Here is a 25,494-nt window from a genome sequence, read left to right on the forward strand (position 1 = left end):
CTTTAGTAACTACTAAAAATCACTCTTGTCACCGACGCAGATTCATCCCAAAGTAACTGGAAAATAGAACACAAAGTTAAATTACCCATATTCATCTCTCCTTGTTTGTCTGCCCCCTAAGAAAGATAGTCTTGCTTTCATTATAATAATTTTTGGGATTTATATGAGGAAAAGAAAGGAAATAATAAATAGAAGGCGCAGAGGAGAAATACAAACAACAGGGAATGTTATAAACTTAACCAAAGATGGAGTCAGCATGCTTAATGGAAAGAATAAAAGCTATTAAGTCAGGCACATTTAGCTTCACTTTCCCCATCTATCAAATGGGGGAAATAAAGTACATAATTTATAAGGACATTGTGTCAACCGAGGTGATGCCAGTAAAGGGCTTGGAGCAGTGACAGCCACTGAGTAAGTAGATATTGTATATTTTTAAAAGCCACAGCCCTTTTCACCATTGGAGAGTCTCAGTGGAGGTCCACATGTATGCCTGCCTTCCATTTCCATCCTGGAGAGAAGAAGTGCCACCAAGCTGTCTGCCCTTCATACCACAGCCTTAACTTTCTATACAGTAGCTCTTTTGAAGAACTAACAGGCACATGAAGAGGTTCTTAAGTGAGCAACGTAGACCTCTGAATGGGTCCATTCTGGGACTCTCTTCTCCACCTAAGAAAAATCATGCATTTGGGAACTTTTGAAAAACCGCACCATTTATTTTATGTAACAATATGTTACATTCAGAAACACAGCGTATGCATAAATGCAGACTTCAGTGAGATTCAAAAAACGCATAACTGGTGCAGTAAAAAGGTAAGTGGATTCTCCATAGAGGGAGCAGATAAAATATTCTCCAAATGGAGAGACGCATGAAGGTGAGAGTGCTTCTAGTAATGATTTCACTGGGACAAGAGGCGTACATACACCTGTTTTTATTAGACAAGATTATTAATAAACCAGGACTTCCGTGGACCCCCCAAACACATGTTCATCCTATATACAAAATCAGGAGAGCTGGGTTTTAGGCCGTGTCCCTGGCTTCAGGCATGACAAATTCCTACCCCTCCTGCCCTACCAACATAAGAAAGGAGGGCAGATTCAGGAACTTATAAGAACCTTTCTAGCTATCCTTCTATGATGGAAAGGTGCCTATTGACTGAAGAAGACTTCCAGCCTAAATTGCTGGTAATAGAGCCATAGAAGACGTACATCCTTCTCAACTCACTAAAAACATCAATAATAAACAAGGGGGATATTGGCATAAACAGAAAGAGACTGCGACTGAGTACAAGAAAGAGGATGAGGGTGAGGGGATCTCAGCAAAGCGTTTGGTTGAACAGCAGGTAGAAAGGAAGCTCTTGTGAGAGCTGTCGGGAGCTTTCCCACTCCTGCTGAAACGTGGCAGTGACGGCAGGAATCAGGTGAGAGGACCGCAGAGGGAGAAGGAGGTCAGACAGTGCCCTCCTGCCTTTCCATCTCTTGCTTTCCAATTAATTACCAAAAACCCTCCTTCTGTCACATTGGAGGGAGGAAGGTGTGAGCAGATGGAGAGGCTGGTGGTTTGTTCTTATCTGTATCCTAATCTACAGTAATGCTTTATTTTTGCTAATTGACAGTGACCAATTGAATCCTAGTTTCTGAAGCAAAAGAAGCTACATATAGATGCAAACGTATGTATATTTGTAGACGTGTCTGGGTGTCATCAACGTTGATCATCACCTCATTCTTTAGGTCTCAACTTAAATATTTCCTCAGAGAGAAATTTTATAAATAATTTTTCTCATCATGGCTCCTCATTTGATTTCTAAGCTCTTTTCTTCCAAGAACCTATCAAAATGGATATTACATATTTATTTAGCACTTGTCTCCAGCAGACCACAAGCTGCATGAAATCAGAATATATCTGCTATCTGCAGAAAGCACATAGTAGAGACTCAGGAAACATGGGTTGAGTAAAGGAATACAATCAAATTTTGGTTAAATAAGGGCATCTCTGGTGTGAAATTAATGAAGGTGTCATAGAAGAAATAGAATTATAATTAAAGTTGAAATATGGGCTACACCAGTGAGATGGAGAAGAGGCTCTATAAGGACAGGACATTTAGACTGAGTTTTTGTATGTAACTTACTAGGGAGTAGAGACTGGGAGAAAAAAAGGGAGAAAACATCAAATTTGCATTCATTCTATTATTACCAATTTCAAGAAATTGTTTGCCATTGCTAGATATTGCATAGAGCCAGAGATGTGAAATGTAGGCCCTACAACATTAATGTGAATATTCCTCTTTTAAAAGCTTTGAATATTTGACTTACTGGCAGCTTCTCTCACAGTGATGGACAGGATAAAATCATAGCTGTGCCGCTGAAACTTACAAAAATGGTGGAAAACTGAAAGTAGAGATAATTAAGCTCTGGGTAAGTGGTGAAATGATTAAAGGACAAAAAAAGAGAGGTCAGAATGTACAGAATCATGGGCAATGCCTTTATTTGGGGCTGATGTCGGAATTTTGTTTTATTAGTGAAGAGTACAGAAGGGAATCGGTCAAGGATCCAGATGGATGACCTTGGCTCCGGGGGGGTTTGTGTGCTGTTGTTGGTGTTTTATTCTGGAAGGCAACAACTAGCACTATGAAATGCTGGATATGGTGTGAAAGAATCAGTAATTATAAGAAACAGGTGGCAAATAAATTGAGACAATTTAAAAAGATTTCTCTTTGGCTGTTATTTGAAAGGGGATGCATTGTCAGTTTCAGCAGGATTAATGGAAATACTTTCGAAGTACTTATTTGAAATAAATTTGCATGAAAGCCCAGTGGAATAAACTGGGGTTGGCAGGTGGGGAGAATGGGAGTTGCAGCTAGTGGATCCTCTGTGCTGGCATACATTGCTTCACAAGTTTAAAATGGGCAACCGCATGGGAATAGAATTTATAACATCACAGTCAGTTGCAAAACTCTTAAATAATCGTTTCTCTGGACGTATCCAGATTTCACTTAATTAATATATGTTTTAAGGTTGGCTTCTCTCATACTAGGTAGTTGATACTTGGGGAAATGCAGCTGCTTATTAGAATCTCTGAAAATAAATACAAAGAGAGGAAAGACCTGACTATGGGTTTGAGTCCTCCAGAAAAGCAGATATAATGGAATTAAACCATTTCTTCTGAGGTGAGGGGATACCTGTGAAAGATAAAGAGAGAGGAAGAAGACAGAGGTGGGGAAAGCCTGCAGACCAGACCTCAGTTCTAAGGAAGGAAGTAGGTTGTGTAGGAGGAACGTCACCCTACAGAGCATTCCTGAGAAATTCACGGCCAGTGTGGTGGGGAGCAGGAATGGCCTAACTGTAGTTGCACTTCCATGCTCATCATTGGCTGGAAGATCCCAGGCTAAAGTCTGGCTTCATTATGAAAGCTGCAGTGGGTCCCTAGGGTGGGCGGCTGAAGGCTGTGGGCAAAATGCACTCCTCACACAAAGCCCTCCTTGAAGGGAAAGAGAAGCATCTCATCTCCATGCCTACCAGCAGACTAGGCTAATAGTCTCTCTACCATTTACCTCAGGGTTCTTTGTCAAATACCAAGCTCAACAATGCCAAAGAAGCTGAATCATTTAGTCATCAAGTACTGTGGATAAAGAAAAGGTATTTGCACTTATCTATAAATTGAAAACATCATGCTCTACTCAGTTGAACTGAATTCTACAGACAAGCTATTCCCCCATAGAAATTTATCTTCAGAGCTTATTTTTCAAGTTATCATTTCTGTGGCATTTTTAGCAATTGCTCCACTGACCTGATTTGAAATCCCATGAGTCCCCTAGTTCTATGTGATATAAACATTTCACTCTGGAAAAGAGATGTAAGGACTGCAGTGGGAAAGCTTTAAAGATATTTAAAATCAGGTTGCAGATTTAAGTACAAAAAGCAAACAAAATGAATAAATAAACGCTGAGTTCAGTTTTTTTAAAAAAAATATCCATGAAGTGGTATTGGTGTGTATTTGCACACTTCTTCCATCTAACTGTTATGTCACTTGGGTAGAACATGATACGCATTTTGAATTACAAGTCCTATTTTGTTTGCCCCTTATCCTGAACTGTATAAAAAGATGTAAAAAAAGAAAACTTATTTTCCCATGGTACGTTTTCTATTCAAAATCAGTGCTTCCATTCAAATGGCCAACAGAATTTTTTCCAAGGAAAAAAGAAATCACTGAAGGGCACCTCATCGCATGTGACGGCCCCCAGGTGCTGTTTTACACACGCCTGCAAGAAGCAGGTTTTGCTTAGCACCCAGTTGTCGTGGTGGATAATTGGCCTACTTGCTCCAGGCTCCCCTCTGCTAACCCAATCCTGCTCACCACCGTTGGGTCCCTGCACAGATTTGGATTGCTCTGACCCCGATGAAAGGAAAAGTTGAGAACAGATATGAGTGAACAGGTTTGTATAAAAGAAGGGCTATGTAGCAGCTGACTCTGTGTTTGCTCATGGCAACAGGGTCAGGGACCTTATATGGTCTTAATAAATAGAATCAACTGGCTTCATATGTATTTTGGCACTAATCTATAGCCTATGCCATCATTTCCTGGGGTTTAGTATAATATTAATAAAGAGGGCTATTTCAGATTAGGCACAAATCAATGCTGTATTATAAAACAGTTGATTTTTTGCTTATAAAAAAAATGAAATAGGGTTACTGCTGTTTATGGCATTGTCCTGAATACCTGTGCCACTGGTTTGAATTTTGCTTGGTTTTTAAATTCCCTATTTGTTTATGTTTATGACTTAAAAATCATTTCTTTTTCTAGAAGTCTGAAGTTGAATATAGTGCATGCCCGCAGTGAACCCAAGTTTTAGCCCTTAGCTCTGAAAGGCACTGAATTCATTACATTCCCTTGTGCAGCCTCTCTTAATCTGTTGTGACAACAAATTAGACTCCGATTTAAATTAAAGCAAATTGCAAGATAATTAGAAGTGTTTTTCTTACTTTTTTTCCCCCTAACTTCCATCAGATAATCGGGAAACAAATAAGACACACTAAAGAACTTACTATTCTTTCCATTTGGAATTATCTTGTGGGTAAATTTAATAAAACAGCTTTTCATGAAGCTTATTTTCAGAGTATAATGAAATATCTACTCAGATAGATAATAATAATATCCCTTTTTACCAGAATTTTTTTACGTGTGTCCCCAGTTGTGACCTTTACTCTCGTTTGCCTGTATTTTGAAGCAGAGCTGGAGTAAAATGCATCATATGAAATAATTTCCTGTTACAGAGTACGATATCAGCAAAAAAAAACAAAACACAAGAAAAACAAGGAGGTAATTTGTTCCTCCGTATTCAAAATGTCAATTTGTCTTGAGTTTTTGTAACTTCAAAATTCAGACTATCAATTTATTTAAGCTGCTTAAGATTTGTCATGACATGTTCTATATAACTTGGGCTTAAAAATGAAATTAGCACCGGAGACCATGCTTGAGGAGCAAGTTCTGAAGCCCCATCATCCCGGTGCTGCACACACCCCATCCCCAGTCTCCTACCTTCCCTGTCAATCCCACCCCCCAGCTCTGCCCACCAGAGCCTGGGCAAGGAAACAGCCTTTGGTGGCTCCTTGGAAGACGACTTAATCAATGGGAGTGAGATTCTGGAAAAAGTCTTCATCCCTTTCTTTAAGACCCAAGCTTTAGGGAAGCCCAATCTTAATACACAGTGCCTTACAGAGAAGTGGGGACGATTTTCCAGCACTTACGTTGTCCTGGGTACACAGAGCAGATGAACAAATTCACTGCCAGCAGCCAATGTTCAACACCCCAAAGGGATACTCAGCCTATGCCTTACTGCAGAGGTGAGAAAGGATACTTTGGAGCTTTCAGCTCAGACAGTGGGAAAATCAAAGCTGAAATCAACATCAACCATGGGGGAGAAGCAATCAGGGTTCCTTCACACACACACAGGAACCCTGGAATTAGTGCTAAAAGAATGGAATCAAATGTCAAGCCCCTAAACCCCTTTTACTTTGCTCTGGGGATTAAGTGACATAATACCCCTTTCCCCAGGGCTGGGGCAGTAAATATTAACAATTTTTATTCTAACATGGCTGAGGCTTTGGAAAACAGTGCACACATGCCTGCACACACACATAAAATCTCCAAACACAAGAATGAATAAAACACAACTTTGATTGGTGTAATATTTTTCACAATAAAATGTTAAAATCTCTTTACTGAACTTTCACATTCAACAAAAAATATTCCATTAGAATGAAACTCAGTGGTGCTTCAGACTCTTATAAATGATAATGTGTAATGGCTAAGGCTAATAAGTAGTAGAGGAAAAAATAAGTCCATTTGCCCTGCATACAAGAGAGATTATATCATAGGTGGAGGAGGGAAAGGAAACTAGCAACAGTGACCCTCTGTATTCTACACTAGACATACCTCACCATATGCCTCTGGCTCAGAACCATTATGTAACAGAGAGAAACCTATGATATAGTTGACAGGTGTCTAATAATGGAAATGGTATGATCCTATAGAGAGCTACCCACACCATGCCAATCATTTAATATTCATAGGACAACAATTATCTATTACATAGATCTGTCTGCACACTGAGGGGTCTATAAAAGATGTTAAAATGGACAACCAATTTCATTGTGTAAATGGGTCTAAAGCCATACAATTTATACTTTGCCCATAAAGAAAGTAGTAATTGTGAGTACACGGGCAGAAGAAAAAGAAAAGACTAAAATAAACAATGGTTTGTGCCCCAAATTAAGAAGGTTCAGAGTGTGGCAGAGTAAAGTCCAGAACTACACACTGAAACACATTTTGGAAACTCCTCAGAAGCAAATTAGTGATGAGGATAGCAGAGCACTAAGTTCCTGGAGTTTGTTTAATTAGCTTGTCTTAACTTAGACTGTATATGCACACCGTAAGTTGAAATGCATTCCTGAAATATAAACACATTAAAAGTTCATTGAATTTTTTATTCCTGGCTTCCTGAACCAAAAGATAAGTGTAATTTACCTGTGATAACAGGCTTAGTGGGTAAAAAAAAAAACAAACCAGTTATATCTTCATTCACAGGCTGTCCCTTTTTCTGCTCTCTTTAGAGATATACATATTTAAGTAATAAGATGGATACAAATATTTACATAAAAAATGAAGTCATTTTGAAAAGAAGTGGAGGAATACATTTCTACTTTAATTGCCCCTTAACTCATTTTTATTTGTACTCTCATAAGAGGTTTTATTTCTCTTTTAAAATAATTTATTTCAGGAATTTTGTCATTCTATTTTTGACTATTGGGTTATACATTACCACTCTTTTTTTCTGTGACAGTCATTGTGACAAAAGCACCTTTTTATAGAAAAGAGTCAACATGTTAATATTGACTGTGACACACGGGAAATTATTTTTTATGGGAAATTTGCATGACCAAGGAAGCCTAGAATAAAAAGTAATTTTTCATCCTACATTAACATAAATTGAAATATAATAGAAAATGATGCTATGAAATTATTTTCCTCCTGTTTCTTCTTTCCTCTTTTCATAGCTAGAAATTGTGAAGGAGAATAACTTTAAGTTAATACTTCTGTATTTGGGAAATATTACTGTATGGCATTGTTGTCTGAGTTTAAGCAATTTTATTATACATGATTGGAATTACTATTCAGTGATATCTTGACTTAAAGCTCTTCTTGAAAAAAAAAACTCATAAAAGCGATCAACTCCTGATGATTTGAAATGTAAAGACTTCAGCTCTGGAGTCGAGGTCAAGCTCAGTGCTCTGGATTAGCACAACCATCATTAGGCACCATTAGTCACTGTCTTTAACATGGTGGTCTTGATTAAGAAAAGAAAGAGCCTCTCCACATCAGTAGGAAAGGTCCACAAGTGGTCTTCACAGGAGAGCAACTACTGCACCTCCAGTTCCTTGAAGACAATTTCATAGTTAGTTAGCTTGGAACAGAGCTCAGGCACCCAGTGTTCCAGTGGACTCCATCATCTTTGAATTCAGATTCCTTCAATATGAGGATGCCCCAGAGAGAGGAAACTCTCTCTTAGTTGCATATGCTCCATTATTCCCAACGTTGCTCCAGCTCACATGTTCTCCTGCTTTGTCTAGACCTCCTGCATCTGAACTCTACATCTCTCTTCATGTGGATCCATAATCACCAATTATATTTTCTTCCAGGAGCTCAGAAATCCATAGGGGACAAAGTCACATGTTTTTCAGGTACTTTAAACTATTATCCTTTCTCATTCTTCATTGAAGGTTTCTCCAAACTCAGATATTGCTAGTAAGGAAGTGGTCATCAGTCTTGATGTTCACACAAGTTCCCAGAATTTAAAGGATGGATGTTGAGCTTTCTTAATCAGGTTTCTCTTCTATGGAAGCACTGGATAGATATGCAGTTCCCAACATTCTATCTCTCCATTTGCCTGGGGGAGTATGAACTATCCATCTTATGCCATGGGAGCATGCCCACTGCTGGGTAGCTTATGCAGTGAACACAGTGGCTTGATCAAGACTGAAATCCTGCTAGATATCTGAACACAAGGCAAAGGTGTTTTCCTAAAGTCAGGATAGTGGTTCCAGTATCTACATGGTGCACTGGAATGCCCGTCTCATATGTGACATATGTTCCCACCGTGGTGAAGCACCGCCTGAATCCATGACTGGGGACCGGTTGAGCAATGTAGTCAATTTGACACACTTATACAGGACTTACGGTCCTGTTGTTGTGGCCCTGTTTGCCATGTTGTTTGCCCTGGGCCCCTGGCAGGTGTTCCATGACTGTACCATACATTTGGCTTTTGTTTCTTCCAGGGCGAGTCCTCATGACTTGGCCCATCCTTGCGTCTGAGGTGGACTTCTATGTTCCCTCTGTGGTGGACCCAATGGGCAATCATGGAAGTTCATTGAACATATGCTTGATCAGCTCATGAGTTCCGTCTATGTTCCCTTTCAAATGGTCTCCTTCCCAGTTTGCATGTTGCTGTTTACTTCTAAGAATTTCATTGTTTAGCTCTCACATTTAGATGTTTGATCCATTATGTGTCAATTTTTTTTAACATCTTTATTGGAGTATAATTGCTTTACAATAGTGTGTTAGTTTCTGCTTTATAACAAAGTGAATCAGCTATACATATATATATATCCCCTTGTGCCAATTTTTGTGTATGCTGTGAAACAGGGTTCTGAATTCAGTCTTTCACATGTGGATATACAGTTTTACAAACACAGTATAATGAAATGACTATTCTTATCCCATTGGATAGTCTTGGAATCACTGTTGGAAATCTATTGACTGTAAATGCGAGTAATTTCTGTAGTCTGAATTCTAATCCACTAATCTATATGTCTATTCAATGCCAGTACCACACCATTTGATTACTTCAGCTTTGTAGGAAGTTTTGAAATCAGGAAGTGTGTGTCTTTCAGTTTCATTCTTTTTTAACGTTTCTTTTAATTATTTATTGTCCTTTGTATTTCCATATGTGTTTTAAGATTAACTTGTTAATTTCTGCAAAAGGCAGTTAGAATTTTTATAGAGATTGCAATGAATTTATAGAACAATTTGAGGATTTTTGTCATTATTATAATATTGTCTTCTAATATATGAGTACAGGATGCCTTTATACCTATTTAAGTCTTTAATTTCTTTCAGCAAAGTTTTGCAGTTTTCAGTGTACAAGTCTCACAGTTATTGTATTGTTTTGGATGTTAATGTTAGACTCTTCAGAATATTCTATATTTCAGATTATGTCATCTGCAAATAGAGATACTTTTTTTTTTTTTTTTTTAATTTGGTTGCACCAGGTCTTAGTTGCGGCAGGTGGGCTCCTTAGTTGTGGCTCCGGGGCTCCTTTAAAGACAATTTTAATTCTTTCTTTTTGATTTGGATGCTTTTTATTTCTTTCTTTGCTCAGTTGCCCTGGCTAGGATTTTCTGTATAATATTTAATAGAGGTAGTGAGAAAAGGTATTTTCTTTTTCCTAGTTTTAGGGGGAAAGTTTCATTTTGACACCATTAAGTATCATGTTAACTATGAGTTTTTCATAGATACCCTTTATCAAGTTGAGGAAGTTCCTTTCTATTCCTAGTTCTATCCCTAGCTTATATTCCTAGTTTTGTGTTTGTTTTTTCATGAAAGGGTGTTGGAGTTTTGTCAAAGGAATTTTCTATATAAATTGAGATGATCATGTGTTTTTGTTTTCTTTTTTCTGTTAATACAGCCTGTTGCATTAATTGATTTTTGGATGTCAAAAAACGCAGCATTCCTGAGACAAATTCCACTTGATCGTGGTGTGCAATCTTTTTAATATGGCTCCTGGATTTGGCTTACTAGTGTTTTGTTGAGGATTTTTGCATGTATATTAATGATGGAGGTTGGTCTGTAGTTTCCTTTTCTTGTAACAGCTTTATCGTCTTTGATATCATGGTAATATTGGATTCATGGAATGACTTAGAAAGTGCCAACAAAAATCTCTCAGTCTTTGCAGAGGGTCTCTGTGTCTGCATTAAAGTGCACCTTCGGCACTTAGACAGGCAGCTGACAACTCTGCTTTAGCCTTCACTACTTCCTTGTACAGAGCTTCAAAGTCAACCAGAGGTGAGAGCTTAGGGCCTTCTCATGTCTTTACTGAGCACATATATATGCAGCATGGACATGTATGTGTCTTTCTTGATCCTGAAGAATGTGTTGGAGCTTTTCAAAGACGTTATTCTCCAAAGCATCTCATTCCTCAAACTTTCCTCACAATCTTTTTATTTAATCTATTGTTGTTTTTTTTCCCAACTGTTATCCATTGCCTCAGGCAGCAGTGACTAAAACATGTTTCTGTGTATGTTCTGGACAGATGTTCACAGGTAGCAGCTTTAGCACTGGGTAAATTCTGAGTTAGGTGAGATAAAGGTAAACATTTTGAGCCAATCTTCTAGAGATAGCCACCAGCAAGCAGTAAACAAACAAACCAATAAATGCAAATAAATATAAATACATAGGATTCTTTGCAAATGAGGTCAGTTCTGCTTCCTCCTGTACCTGTAGTGGAATCCAGGCTGTCATTTTCAAGGCTGCCACTAAGCTGGGAATCGGGACATGGGACTAGGGTAAGTTAAAATGACACATAACTCTCTGTTCTTGCCAAGATCCAGACACTTTTCTTGAATGAATTCTCCCTGGTTGCTGCAAGCTTTTGAATAGTTTTAAAATTCTGAAAAAGTCGATTCTCACAGTTTGGTTTTTTTTTCTGTTTTTGTTTTTCTCCTAGTTATTTCATTGCTTTTTTAGAGAGGTAGATATTTGGTGTTCTTTATTATTTTTGCTACCTCACAGGAATTTAGCCATCCACTTTTGTATTAACATTTGTGCTTATCACAAATGGAAAGCAATAAGCCAACCGACATAATTTGTGTAAATTCGAAAAGATGCAATCCATGTGTATACGCATTATATTTATGAATACTCTTCTCATCAATTTCATTAAGTCATTTTACTCATATTATGGGTGGAGACCATCTGCTATATTTAATCTTTTTCATTTTTTCTTAAATCAGACTCTATTGAGTGGACTTCATAACACAACAAAATTAAGTTGATGTTTTGTGTAAGTTTTCCTCCACAATAATTCAGAGAAAATCAAGGCATGTCCTTATGAGATTTCAGGATTTATGCATCAAAGGGACAGAGTGGAAAGTTAAGAAATGATCCTCTGCTCCCCAGAGGCTACCTCCAGGTCAGGACCAGATGGCCCTGGTTCTCTCCTCTGTAAGCAATTGGAGTGCTTCTGATTGCAGCTGTGCTATGGAGGGAACTGTTCTGCATGAGGATGTGTGAAATGAAAACCTCAGGAAAGCTTTCCTCAGCAAGTTAGACAGGTCTTATCTCTGACCTGCGAGAAAAACAAAAACACAACACACACACAAAAACCACGGTCTCTGAATCTGCTAGTAATGGCTGTATGCAAGCATATTTTCCATTGTTAATATCACAACTAAGTGATATATACACAATCAATCCCATAATATGAACTGTCTTAAAATGACTCTACTGTTAAATAAAGCAAAGAACACTCATTGCTAACTCCCCAAAATGAATATATTAAATTGTATTGTTACATTTTGAAGAAATAGGATAAAATCTTATAATAATTCTGTTGCCATTTAGTATTATTGAATATTTATTGAACAACTAGTATGTGACGGGCATGTTTGTCAAGATCTGGATACTAAGGCTGTCAAATAAATACAGGATGCCCAGTTAAATTTAAATTTTAGGTAACAAGCAAATTTCTAGCATGCATTCTAAATGTTGGGACATAAAGACAATTGTTATTCATCTGAACTTCAACTTTACATAGACTTCCCTAATATTTATTTGCTAAATTTGCCAAATTTACCAGAGATACAACTGTGAACAAGACATAAATACTATTTGCTCTTATAGGCATTACCATGCAGTGAGACGTGTAATTAACTAGGCAGGTATAATACCAATAAATTAGTGCAATATGGATACTGAGAAGTATATTTAACTCCTCTTTAGGGTGGTCCAATATTTCTGTCTGGAAATATTGATGTGGTGTCTAAGCCAAAAATGGAATTATAAATCACAGGAGGGAGGTAAGAGGAAGAATTATTCAGTTAGAAGGAAGAGCTTATAAAAGCTCTTAAAAGCATAAAGGAACCTCACTGAGGAATTATAATTAATTTATATTCCCAGAGCATTGAGCAGCAGGTGGAAATTTGATATATGAATCTTAAAATCCCACGTAAACCAGATAAGTAGGTCTATATAGGCTAAGGTTAAGAGGAAATTGTAAAAGAGGGCTTGATGGGATCACACATGGAGAAAGTACACTCTGGCTGCAGTCAGGTGAATGGATTTGGGGTGGGAGCAGTCAGGCCTGAAACAGGGAGTCATGCTAGCAGTTTATTGCCATGTTTGATGGTAATTTACACCAGAAGAATTGGAGTGGAGATGGAGAAAACTACAGCTTTCTGAAAGATCAATGCAAGTTACTGACTGATAAAATATGGGAGAATGAATAAGAGAAAGCAGTCAAGAATGACATTGAAGGTTTCGACATTGACGCTGAGGACATCAAGGAAAATGAAGATCTCTGAGAAGTTAATTTAGGCAAGTTACCAGAGACGTCCATACTGAATATATAGCACGGGGGATGATAAACTTTTGTAATAACCTACAAGGGAAGAGAATCTGAAGAATATATATATATATACATGACTGACTCGCTGTGCTGTACACCTGAAACTAACACGATATTGTAAATCAACTATACTTAAAAATAATAATAAGAGATATCCAAAGGCAGTAGGCAAGAATAATGCTGTAAATTATATATATATACTTATATATATATATAGATAGATGCATATACATACATAGAGATGCATATACATATATACAACATACACAATTTTACTATATGTTACTGTGTGTATATAAAATGTATATTATGTACATATTATATACATATTACGTATATATTGTGCATATATAGTATATTTATATAATATATCTATATGTACCAAAGAATATATGTGTGAATCATCAGCTTGCTGATGGTAATTGGAGCGTCAGAAGTGGACCTGCTCATCCAGGGAAAAAGAATAGAGAGAGAAGATGAAAGGTCTTAAGGAGTAGAATCCTTAGAAATAACCTAGGAAATATAAGAAGTTGGCAAAGGAAGAGGGGGCCAGCCTAAGAGATACTATAAAAGGTTAGAGGACTGCATGTTGATGAAAAAATCCAAAAGAAGAAAGATTTAATTAAGTAGGAATAAATCAATGGTATCAATATAAATGTGTAGATAAAGTAAGGAAGACATTGGTGAGTACAGGATCCAGTGAATTACATTTCAAGAAGGATACTGACAGCCAATATCCACAGTTCAGTAGCTTACTTCACTGATTTATCTTTTACATGGAACGAGAATATGAAATATTTTAAAAATCAGTTTAATTTTATACTTCATTCAGTATTATTAATTTATTATCATTATAATTATCACTATTTTGCCTCATTCCTCCTCAGTAAGATGATGTTTTCAACAAACATGAGTGTCATTTTCACATCTGAGCTGTAAGTCACGGTTTCAACTTCCAGGTTGAGACTTTATCTGACCAATATTCACAGTGTTTACCAATTTACTATATATTATCCAGGAGATCACTTGTTCTGCTTTGGAAAAATAAAAGTTAATTTTATAGATAAAACATAAATTCATATTTTAAGATTAGAAAAAATATTGTTTATTTCCTTCTTTGGATTGTAAGTCATTGTTTTCCCCTACCTGCTTCCGTAGCTGATGAGCTCACGGACCCATTAAACCAAACAGCAGAGGTTGTTTCCACAGATTCAGGGTTGCTTAAGCAGCAGCCGGGGAGAGGCAACATTTCCAGTTTACTGCAGTTGCTGAGAGCAACGGTGAAATGAGAATCATGGAATCATTAAACTTTAGACCTGGAAGGACCCTAGAGAAATCTTAGGCCTCATTTTCAACTGAGGAAACTGCGGCTTTGAGCAGTTTATCGATTTCTCCAAAGTCACACAGCTGGTTACCGTCAACATCAGAACTCGAACCTTGCTCTTCTGACCTCGGCTCTAGTGCTTTGCTGCATTTTGTTTCATGTTCAGATATGCCCCGATCTCAGTCTTAACAGGGCTGCAATGGCAAAGTTTTGAAGACTGTCTCATGACAAAAGCAACAGAAAAATACGGGGAAAGATCGGATCAGGGAAGGATGGGCAGAGAAGCTCAGTGTTGTAGAAATTAAGGAGCCTTAGTACCACAAACCAGGACAGGAAAAATGGCTGGGAAACATGCTGCTTCCAGAACCAGGACAAAGCCAGTTTCTCAAAGGCTCAGGGCAGAGCACCAGGAGAGACAGCTGTATGGAAGTCACAGTCCAGAGACACACAGAAGATGTATCAAAACTTGAAATGTGCAGCCAGCCAGAGGAAACAGCCCCAATAAACTAGGAACATATTGAGTGGACAGACTCAACCTTTCAGTCAGTGGCTGAACGCATAAGGCTCTGGCTGGCAGTAAAGGTTCCTTTTAAGCCTCTTGGACCTGCTCTTCCTGTCTGCAGAGAACATAGTTCCATCAAAGCAGAGGGAGAAAGAAGCAGGTGTGTCTTACCTTTATGGGTCATCTTCCATGAGCATGTTTTAGACCCTACATTTATTCTAACCAACATTCTGTAAGCTTGCTATTATTATCTCCATTTTACAGACGAGGCAATGGAGCCTTAACGATACTCAGCATCTTACCCAAGGTCACATAGTTGTAAAGGAAAGAGATGGGACTCAAGTCCAAGTCTGTGTGCCTTTCATTTTGCAGGGAGTGGGGCAGACAGGAATTGAGCTCAGAGTAGTGCCTGGTAAAGGCAGCCCTGTTGAATTATAGGGAATTTAGAGCCAAAGTTGAATCTAAATTAGTAGACGTGGAGTTGAGAAATTGGGGCGGGGGAGGACGGAGCTAGAGCTTTTTGAATGAGTAAAAATAGACCATCAGCTCTTGAGGCTAGAACAGACTTCAGGGCTCAGCACTGGCGTGCAGCTTAGGGACCAGAGAGGCAGAGGTGTGCTGGAATCTGCTCTGATGCCCCTGAGAGAGATGATGGATGAATCTATACAAATTTTTCACTCTGGTTCTTAATGCAGCCATTTAAAAAAATCATATTACAAATAAACCTACAATTAAATTAATTATACCAAAACAAAAGTAACTATTCAAAACTCATTATTTCCTAATTATTTTTACTCCATTTTGGTATGACCTATGCTATTGATTTATGTCTGTTATTTCTGTAGTGGAAATGCTGTGCTACTTACTGCCGATTCCTCCCCAGCTCAGTGCTCGGTGATGTCACATCAGCAGCAAGAAACTGGCCCTGATGGGAGTTTTTATACAACAGAAATTGGCAAATGCTACAAACCAAGGCTTCTTTTTTGTTTTGCGGACCACCTAGGCTTAAGAAATTAATGAAGATGAAAGTAAATAAGGCAGAGCAAACTTAAGAGTGTGTTATATTTCTCATTACTTTGTAAATAGCACAAAATGTTGTCAAATCATGTTTGAATTGCCACCATAGGTTGGCTGTGGACAAGATACAAGAATTTGGCAAAACTAAAATTAAAAGGATTCTGTGAAAATCAATTGGCTATATAGAACTTACAGTAAAGATATTGTGTACTTTATTACTATTTGTAAATTGTTTGCCATACCTTTTTACTTCAATAAAATATAATATAAACTTATATACACATGAGCATTTCATTTTTTCTGGAGAGCTGGTTGTTAAACACTTCCCAGCCCACCACAGAGTCAAGGGGATCAAGTTGATGAGATAAGCTGTACAGGCTGGTACCAGCCAACAAACAAAAGTTAGAAACATATATAGTATGTTTATAGTAGACAGAGCAGGAACTGATCACACTGTTGAAAAGTATTGGGATTATTTCTTGCAAAAGAGTTACATCAATAGTGATGTTCCTATCAAAGTGGTCTTTTGGTTGGAATACCCCTCAGCACCATGCAGATATACTTAGGAAAAAGAGAAAAGAGTATTTGAAGTTGGGGAGATCCAGTAATATTTATGGAAATCCATGCAAAACCACAGGTTAGAGGAGGGGAAACTAAAAATCCCTGCCTATTTTACTGCATTTGCCTGGAGCTGGACACCACTAGAGAGATAAAATTACCTGCCTTCAAGTTATTCAAATGTGGAACTCTGGCAAATATATGCTTTCAAGTTCTTTTTCTCATCATTTATCAATCCTAGCCAATATAAGTCAATGGGAAGTTGATTTTCTAGATATGATGCACCTCAGATAAATGAAAATTCTGCATGTATTTTTCATTAAACCCTTCTTGTTCTTAGAAGGCTTTTTGTTTATTAAATTTTTCATGCAGTTTTATTAAAAATTGGGCTTCCTTCTTCATTTATCTGTGGAGCGATATTGCAGAAAACTCTGACTCGTTTAAAAGTCATTCTATCACTGTGTAAACACCAGCAACTTTTCATACTGTACAGTGCATGCTTCCTTTCTCAGTGATCCTGAGAAACTTTCCTCATTAGATCCTAAGTCATTCCGTCTTCTCTGATGGAAGTTGTTTTGCTGGAAGATTTACATTTTTTCCCCAAGTTTTAAGAATTTAATTTACAAAGTTAGGAGACATTGTGTGATTCCAGTTTATTTTTTTATTATTTTAAAATTTTTGTTGCTTTAAAGCAGTTGGGGTGATTCAAGATCTGTTCTTTTAAACAGAGATTTTTTCATTTTACTATAAAAACAAATTGGATTTCATTTTCTTCTACAAGATTTGAGAGAAAAACAAAATGACAAGTGTTTGAGTGTTTTTGCTTTTTGTTTTTTAATAAAGCAAAGCTAATTGCAGACAGACCTGAAGTGATGATAGCAAATGTGTTTTCTCTGGTAAAAAAGCAATGGCAAAACTATCCAATTACTAATTTTTTTTTCCCTAAATAAATGGACCATACTATCACAGGGTTATAGCCTTATTTTCATGTAGACTCAGCTATACAACACACACCACTGATGAGAAGAACTCACAAATTAAATATGGAGCAGTGATATATTCTCTGACATGAAGATATTAAATACAACACAAAATTGGGTTATATGACAGCAGAGTTATTAATCAAGAACATTGAATTAAGCTTCAGATTCTTGTTACAGGGCAGTCACTTTCATAAATTCAACAGCTTAAAAGTACATACTGGTGAAATATGCAGTGAATTTATGACTGGTTTTGGAGAGTGACTCTCCAGCAGTGACATTGTCACTTGGCACTTATTACACGCGGCTTTATTTTGGGTTGAGGACTCATCTTTCCTGTCGGCTCCTTAGGTCAAGGGCTTTGTCATAAATATCTTTATAGCTTTTGCAAGCTACACATCACCTGGTCCATACATATCACCTGGAAGAATGATAGGTATGTGTAAAATTAGTACCAAACAGTCTACTTGATAAAGCAATGTGCATGTCCTTTAAACTGTGAAGTATCCCTTTGATCTTCCTTGGCCGAAATCAGACTCTATTAGCAGTTGGACTGACTTCCGTTCTAGGGTGAAGAGGGGTCTGAGCAAGTGCAAAATGTTCAGACGAGAGTCACAGTGTAATTAAGGGCAAGTTCTAGCTAAAAGTATCAGAAAGCAAGGCACCCTTAGTGACAGCCTACTGGTACTTGATGCAGTTGATACACTCTGAAGGGCTGTTCTTTGTTCTGGAAAGCAGAACAAGCCAGCTGATGGTATACTATCTTTTATTCGTAACCTAGTCAAATGGTCCCGTCCGAGACTTGAGATCTGAGAGTTCTTCCTGCGTGCACGGTGTTGGCAAGAGCCTAGGGCAGATTTCATTGCTGCAGGAAAATCCAGCTCCTTCTTTCCTCCTTTGAGGCTGGAAATTACACTAGTCCTATTGCTTCCCTCTGTCTTAAATATTGGCCACTGCCTCCCAGAATCTTTGAAAATTCAAATGGTCATATGCAATGAGATATAGCTCTTGAGGTCAGTCAATGCCAGTGTTGTTTGTTTACCCGATTGTCATCACTTCTCCCTTGGATGGGAGAAACAACATGTCTCACATGTGTGTGGTGTTGATGGGTCAGGGGAGATTTCTGAAGAAGAAAGAGAGAAAAAGACAAGAAAAGCATAGGATGAGAAGTGGTCTAATAAATTAAAGAATACCTTGTCTTTTACTGATTACTTTTGTTAATCCTAGGAGTGAAATAAAATTTCTGTACTTTTTCTACTTTATTATTCTAGAGTTTGATGATGTTCTTTCAGAATGTGTTATTATACAAGGGAAAACACACTTCTTGCTCTTATTCAAAGAATCAGTAAAAGAGAAATGGGCTATTAAATTGTTTTCATTGTTTAGTAATGATTTATAAGCTGTAAATAATTATGGTGGTGATAGTAGCTGATGCAATCACAGAACAATAAATTTCTGTACCGGGGCTTTGCAAAAACAACCCCAAATGTGCCTCAGAAGTAAAACACTGGCTTCTAGACAACTGACCTTCACAATGAAATATACCCTCAACAAGTTTAATTAAAAGCTCAGAATTATCGTTTTAATAGATGCAATTTTTTTCTTATTACATCTCTTTAACTATTTATCTTAGTTTATTGAGTTACTTTATTTAGGACCTAAATGAATATTGCAACCTATTATCTGGTAACATTTGTGTCATATATTAACCTAATGGCAGAAGGTATAATTATATATCGTAAAGATATAGGCTTAGTATTTTAATTATTTTCAGATTTTCATAATCCATGATAAAATTTTGCAGATTTGAGAAGTGTTTTACATTTAAAAATATTTTTCCACAAATAATTTATTTATTGATGTATTTTTCCATTTATCCAATGAATATTTGTTTCATGTTGTTATGTACCACTTGTGCTAGATACTACAGGAAATTCAGTAGTGAACCAAACAGTAGCCTAGTGGAGAAGACAGACAATTAAACAAAAAGGCAAAATGATGAGAATATGAATAGGATGTGGTGAGAGAAAAATGGAAGCAGGGTTTTCCCCATAAAGTAGTCTGGGAAGGTTTACTAAGGATTTAATATTTGAACTGAAAACTGAAACATAGGAAATAGCCAGGAAGAAGGCAGAGGGAAGACCATGTGCAAAGCCTCCTACTGATTCAAAAACCCTCCCCGCCACCTCCATCCCCATGTGGGAACATAAAGTCTAATGATCCACTGGCTATGGGATGAGTGAGAGGGGAAACCAATGGTGACCCCCCCCTTCCAGTGGGGACTATTTTTTAAGAAACATCCTTTGGAGAAAGAGAAGAGTTTTATTTGGACAGTTTCTGTTTGTGGTATTTGTGAGGCATTTAAATGTAGATGTTTGTTGAATAAACAGGAACTCCAGGACCTGGCTGAGCTGGAGATATAAAGCTTGGTGTTGCCAGCATATTTGTGGCTGTAATACCTCAGGGAGAGCTGACATCACCAAAGCGGAGGAGAATTTTTGATGCCCAGGGTGGAGGAGCCAGGAGATTACACAAAGAGCATGGAAGCAGAAATAATGGGAAAGGAAACGGATGTGGGAGTGGAGAAAACATGCATCGTGTTATCAAGGCAGTTGAGAAAGTGTGAACTACCTACCATCTCTTATTTTATTGGGTGTGGTTGTATAACAAAAGATATAAATCAAAGGTTGGCTAAGAGGAATGTTACTGCACAATACGATGTTTTAATGTATGAGGGGTCAGCAAAGAAACAGGGGTATAGGATCTCAAGTTCATGGTATTCTCCTTTGACCATAAAATATTTTTTTCTTTTTCCATAGAAATAAAAAGGAAGATGAGACTAAGTGTGGAGACCCAGAAAGAGTGCTCACAGGTAAATGAGGGCATGTCCAGAGGATGTCAACATTTTTTTCAATGAAGTAGAGGCAGGGGAAGTGGCTTTCAAGAAGAAGTAGTGGTAATGGTGACAAATTTAGCAAATAAAAATATAGGATCCTTAGTGAAATTTGAATTTTATATGGCAGTGAGAAATGTTTTAGTACCTGTATGTCCCATGGAATATTTAGAAGAATATATGTCTCTGTGGTGAATGAGGGGAGGCTGGGGAATGAGTATGTCTGTAGTAGCAGACATTGTAGACAGCAGAAGACCAAGCTGCCTCAAACAATATAAAAGGAGTGACAGGTGTCCTGTATCAGGCAGGTGGCAGTGAATATATAAGTGGCTTCAGGCTTCTTAGCTCTTATTTTCTTCAGGAACATTTGGCTGCATATATAAAGAAGATTCAGACATAGATACTCAGCTGGTTGGATTTATAGAGCTGTGGATGTGGTGGACCAAGTATGATGGAAGGAGAGAGAAGCAAAGGAACTGAGGGTATTTTTAAAGAGTGATTACAATGATTAAGCTAGATAAGAAAGTGATTGCAGGGATACTGCAATTTTTGGTGATGAAAATGTGCATGATGTCATCTTGGGAATAGGTAGCTGCAAGAAAAGAGAATAAAAGAAAACTGAGTGTGAGGTGATCACAGAGATGAGAAAAAAGGAAGTGGTTGGAAATTTCACCCACATGGATTTGAAGTCAGTGAGGGTAAAGAGAAATCTATGAACATATACTAAAGCTTTGAATGAATGAAATCATAGAGTTTTCAGGAGGGAGGTAGAGGTCAGGAAATCTACAGGTATGATTAATTGATTGATTGATTGATTTTTATTTTGTTTTTGTGGGGTTTTGTTTTGCATCCACAAACAATCCTTCCTTTCTTTTTTGGGTGGTAGGTGTTGGGGAGAGGTAGGAATTGTGCTTCTAATGAGAACGAGGGTGTGCTTCCAATTTCCTGATGAATGCATGTTCTTAAGAAGGCATGTCAGCACTTCTCTGTGAATGTGAATCGCATTTTCTAAAGAGATGGCCAAGATCAACATCATTCAATATGTTTTATTAAGGATTTTCTCCTGTAAAGGTTAAGAATCTATTATAGTGCTTCTCATTATGACATATTTCATTTTGCAATAGAAGTTTCTTTATTTTGTATCCCATTTCATATATTTTTACTACCTATTAAAAAAAATTGAAATGTAATTCCAGAATGTACAAATATATTCTCCATTGAAACAGGACTCTAGGAACTTATATCCAGGCCACCAGCAGTAGCTGTGCATGACTTTTAACTCTATTTTTTGTTTTTCTATCACACTGTTTAATTCTTTATATTGAGCCCCATTTGTCCTACTCGCAGAAATCTTTTCCTAAAAATTAAGGAAATTCAGTCAGGTCATTGCCTTTCAACCTTTATCATGTAAGCTCTGCCAATTTAGGATTCATTCCGTCTTTTTCCATCTCTGATGATTTGCATTTATGTTTCTAAAAGATTAAGTATTATTGTCCATTTTGATGGTGACAAGTACCCTCTGACAGGGAGCTAAAGGCATTTGGACACAAATGTCCCAAATTGGGTTCTCACTTTAATTTCAGACCCAACTCCAAAGAATAGCAGGGTGCAAGGTCCCTTCTCATCATCACTCCCTCTTATCTACCTTACAGTTTTCCTTTTCATTTCCCCCCCCCCCCCCCGTCTGAAGGATCTTTATCTAGTGTCATGGGGATACGTGTGGTGAGACCAACTAGCTCTGTCTGAACACATACTCTCCTAAAGTTTCCTGTCTTTCAATTGAAGTGTGGCTCTTGAAGGCTAATCAGCCAATTTCCTATATTTTAAAAATTAAAACAAAGAAAGAACCATAATATACAGAAATACTATTGCTATTTAATTTAACATATGACAATGTGGATACACATGCAGAGAAACACATAGGTATGCTCCTATATATGTGTACGTGTATAACAGGTGAAATTAAGGATGATGGAGAAAAATAAAGCAGAATAAAGAAAATCCAGAGTGAAGAGTGGGATGGAATTGCCAAATCTGGAAAGGCCTCCCTTATAAGATGAAGTTTCAGTGGTGACCTAAAGAAATGAGAGGTGAGCCATGTGCATATTCCAGGAAAGTATCCAAGCACAGAAAATAGCACATAAAGCTTTGAGACATGAGTGATGGAATTAGACTTAGAGAGGAGACAAGGAGAGCAAGAGTGTGTGTGTGTCTGTGTGTGTGTGTATGTGTGTGTGTGTGAGAGAGAGAGGCAGACAGACAGAGAAGTTGTTGGGTGGAGAGGTAAGGAACCGGATCAGGACCAGATGTTGCAAGGTCTGTAGGTCATTGTGATGATTATGGTTCAGTTGGATGAGATTGCAAACCAACCATTGGAGGGTTTTGAGTAGAGGAGTGGCATGATCTGAGTTACTTTTTTAAAGGTCAACCTGGCAGTTAGGTGGAGAATTGGTTCTTAAGTCCAGCAACAGGAATTGTGGTTTACCAGGTAGTAGCTGGGAGGATTTCAGAGGTAGTCAGATTCTGGATATATTGTGGAGGTGAACCTAACAGTATTTGTTGATGGATTAAATGTAGGGTGTAGGAGACCTTGTGCCAAATGGCTGACGATGGTTGTATACTTTTTCACATGTTGATCCTCACCAAACATATTTGTTATTAGTATTTTCCTTAGATTCATAAAATGCATTTATCACCCATACACTAACATATGTATAAAGGTTCATCGATTTACCCATGGTGAAAAAAGGCATCAATGCCCAAGCAAAAGAATGTTGGCAGATGTAATAAAAATTAGGTAGTATTTGCAAAAGACTTGGAGATGGTAAGTGCTAATAATATCATCAGTGCTTCTCTATTTACCTTCTAACGCCAACACAATAGCCATGTTCCTTGGAGTCACTCTCATTTCAAAGAGATCATTTCTAATGGAATGTTATAACCACTTGCCAATAGAACTTTTCACTGTGATTTCCTGTTTTAAGTTTCGAGGGCTAAGATTCTCACACCCAGCTTTAAAACACATCCGATTTAGTAAACAACACTGCATTCTTTATAAATAAGATACACAATATACCAGAAGCAGCCAATTTAATGTAGTGCGATTGAATATTTGTGTTGCTTGTGTGTTTGTTTGAGTATCTTGTACAGAAGTTCCAGTGAAAATATACACACCCTTATTATAATTATACAATTCACATATTGAGATAGACAAGAAGATTTTATGACTATATGTGCATATAGAAAGATATATAAGTATATATATGTATCCTGGTCTAATTTCAAATACAGTATTTTTAAAGCTTCTGTTTCTATAGTAGCTTATATAAATGCCTTTCACATGTTATCTCAATTTGTTATAATTACTTTAAAACATATAGGTCATCATAATTATGGTATTTAAGGAAACTGAAACACTAAATGATTAATTGATTTACTCAGAGTTATTTAAGCAGTAAGAGTTTCACCTAAGATGTGAATCCCAATTTTAGAATTTCGACTTCTCCAAAAATACCCTTGTCCATTTCTTTTTAGGTGGAGAATGCTCTGGAGACAAGTCACACTTATTAGAACTAACTCAAAGAGGCAAATATTGTTACTGATGCTTTGTGCAGGGCAAGTACATCTTTATATGTAATCGAGGTAAGTGGCAGCTTTCTGGAAAAAAAAGATATTTTCTTGGACTTTGTAAATAATTTATCAGATGATGGGACTGAAGCTAGAGAGTTTTAATAAATTGCAATTAAATGATGGGGACTGGATCCAAAACTCTTTCTCTGATTTCAAAATCTACAGCATTCTTATCATATCAGACTCTCTTCCAACAAAGTTAACTTGTCTGCACAGATGATGTTTAAGTAGTTCATAAAGTCTCCAAAGGAAAATCACATATACAAATTTCTATCTACGTATATATTAGAAGAAGAACAGAGGGTCCTAGTGAACCACATGATCGCTATGAAGAGTCACAGAAATCCTGCTATGAAATGGTTCTGGTGAGAAGATGAAGGTCTGGAAGAAGCTGGGAAGCAGTCTTCTTACTTCTTTGGCATTGCTGCTTGTTAAGGTGCTCTGTACCAGGCTGTACTCCAATATTTAAGAGAACTGTCAAGACTTTGGTGAAGGTACACAGCACAGCAGTGAAAATCACTAAAGGGCAGGAACACAGAGTCTATGAGGTCAGGTGAAGTGACACTGATGAAGATGGGGAAGCAGAAAGGGTAAATTTGAGAACTACTCTCATAAGTATAAAGAAGAACATGATCCTATTTTCTCATCTTATACTAAATTTGGAGGACAAAGTTTAAGAAACGCTTTAAAATAGCAAACTACAAACTGCCCAAAGGTAAAATATTTCAAATCTTGAGGAAAATATAACGCCTATTTGTTTCTGGTATCGTTTTGGGGTGTAAATAACAACAGAAAAGTAACCAAATGGGGGTGTAGGATAACATTCTGCAGATGCTATTTTTAAATTTAACACCAGTAGGGTGGTGAGACATAAAAAATGGGTTTTAGATCTCACTTTCTCATACACTGTGAAATCTTGTATCTCGCTGACCAGGGAAAGTCATTTTTTAGGATAGATATTTTAAACACTTTTAAACCTTTGGTTCTTTTTTTTTTTCTTTCTTTTTTCTTTTAAGTAGACTTTGTCTTTTTAGGGCAGTTTTAAATTCACAGCAAAACTTGAGCAGTAGGTATAGAGATTTCCTACATACTCCCTGGCCTCACACACAAAGAGCATATCCCCATCTATAAATCTCCCACACCACTGTGGGACACTCATTACAGCTGATGAACTATGTAGACACACCATTGTCAACCATTGTCCATAGCTGACATTAGGGTTCACTCTTGGGGTTGTACATTCTATGGGATTTGGTCCTTTTTTAAGCAAAACTCCTACATGTACAACATATGAGGGAAAGGCATGTCTTGCTGAGACCATGGGCCAAGAGTTAGGCCCCTTCAGCCCCCAGAGTTTTGAAAAAAACTTCCAACATGGCTCCAGGTTTAAAAGCCATCTTGTAGGAGAAAGCAGA

This window comes from Balaenoptera musculus, chromosome 18 (genome assembly GCF_009873245.2).
Source record: "Balaenoptera musculus isolate JJ_BM4_2016_0621 chromosome 18, mBalMus1.pri.v3, whole genome shotgun sequence".
NCBI lineage: Eukaryota > Metazoa > Chordata > Mammalia > Artiodactyla > Balaenopteridae > Balaenoptera > Balaenoptera musculus.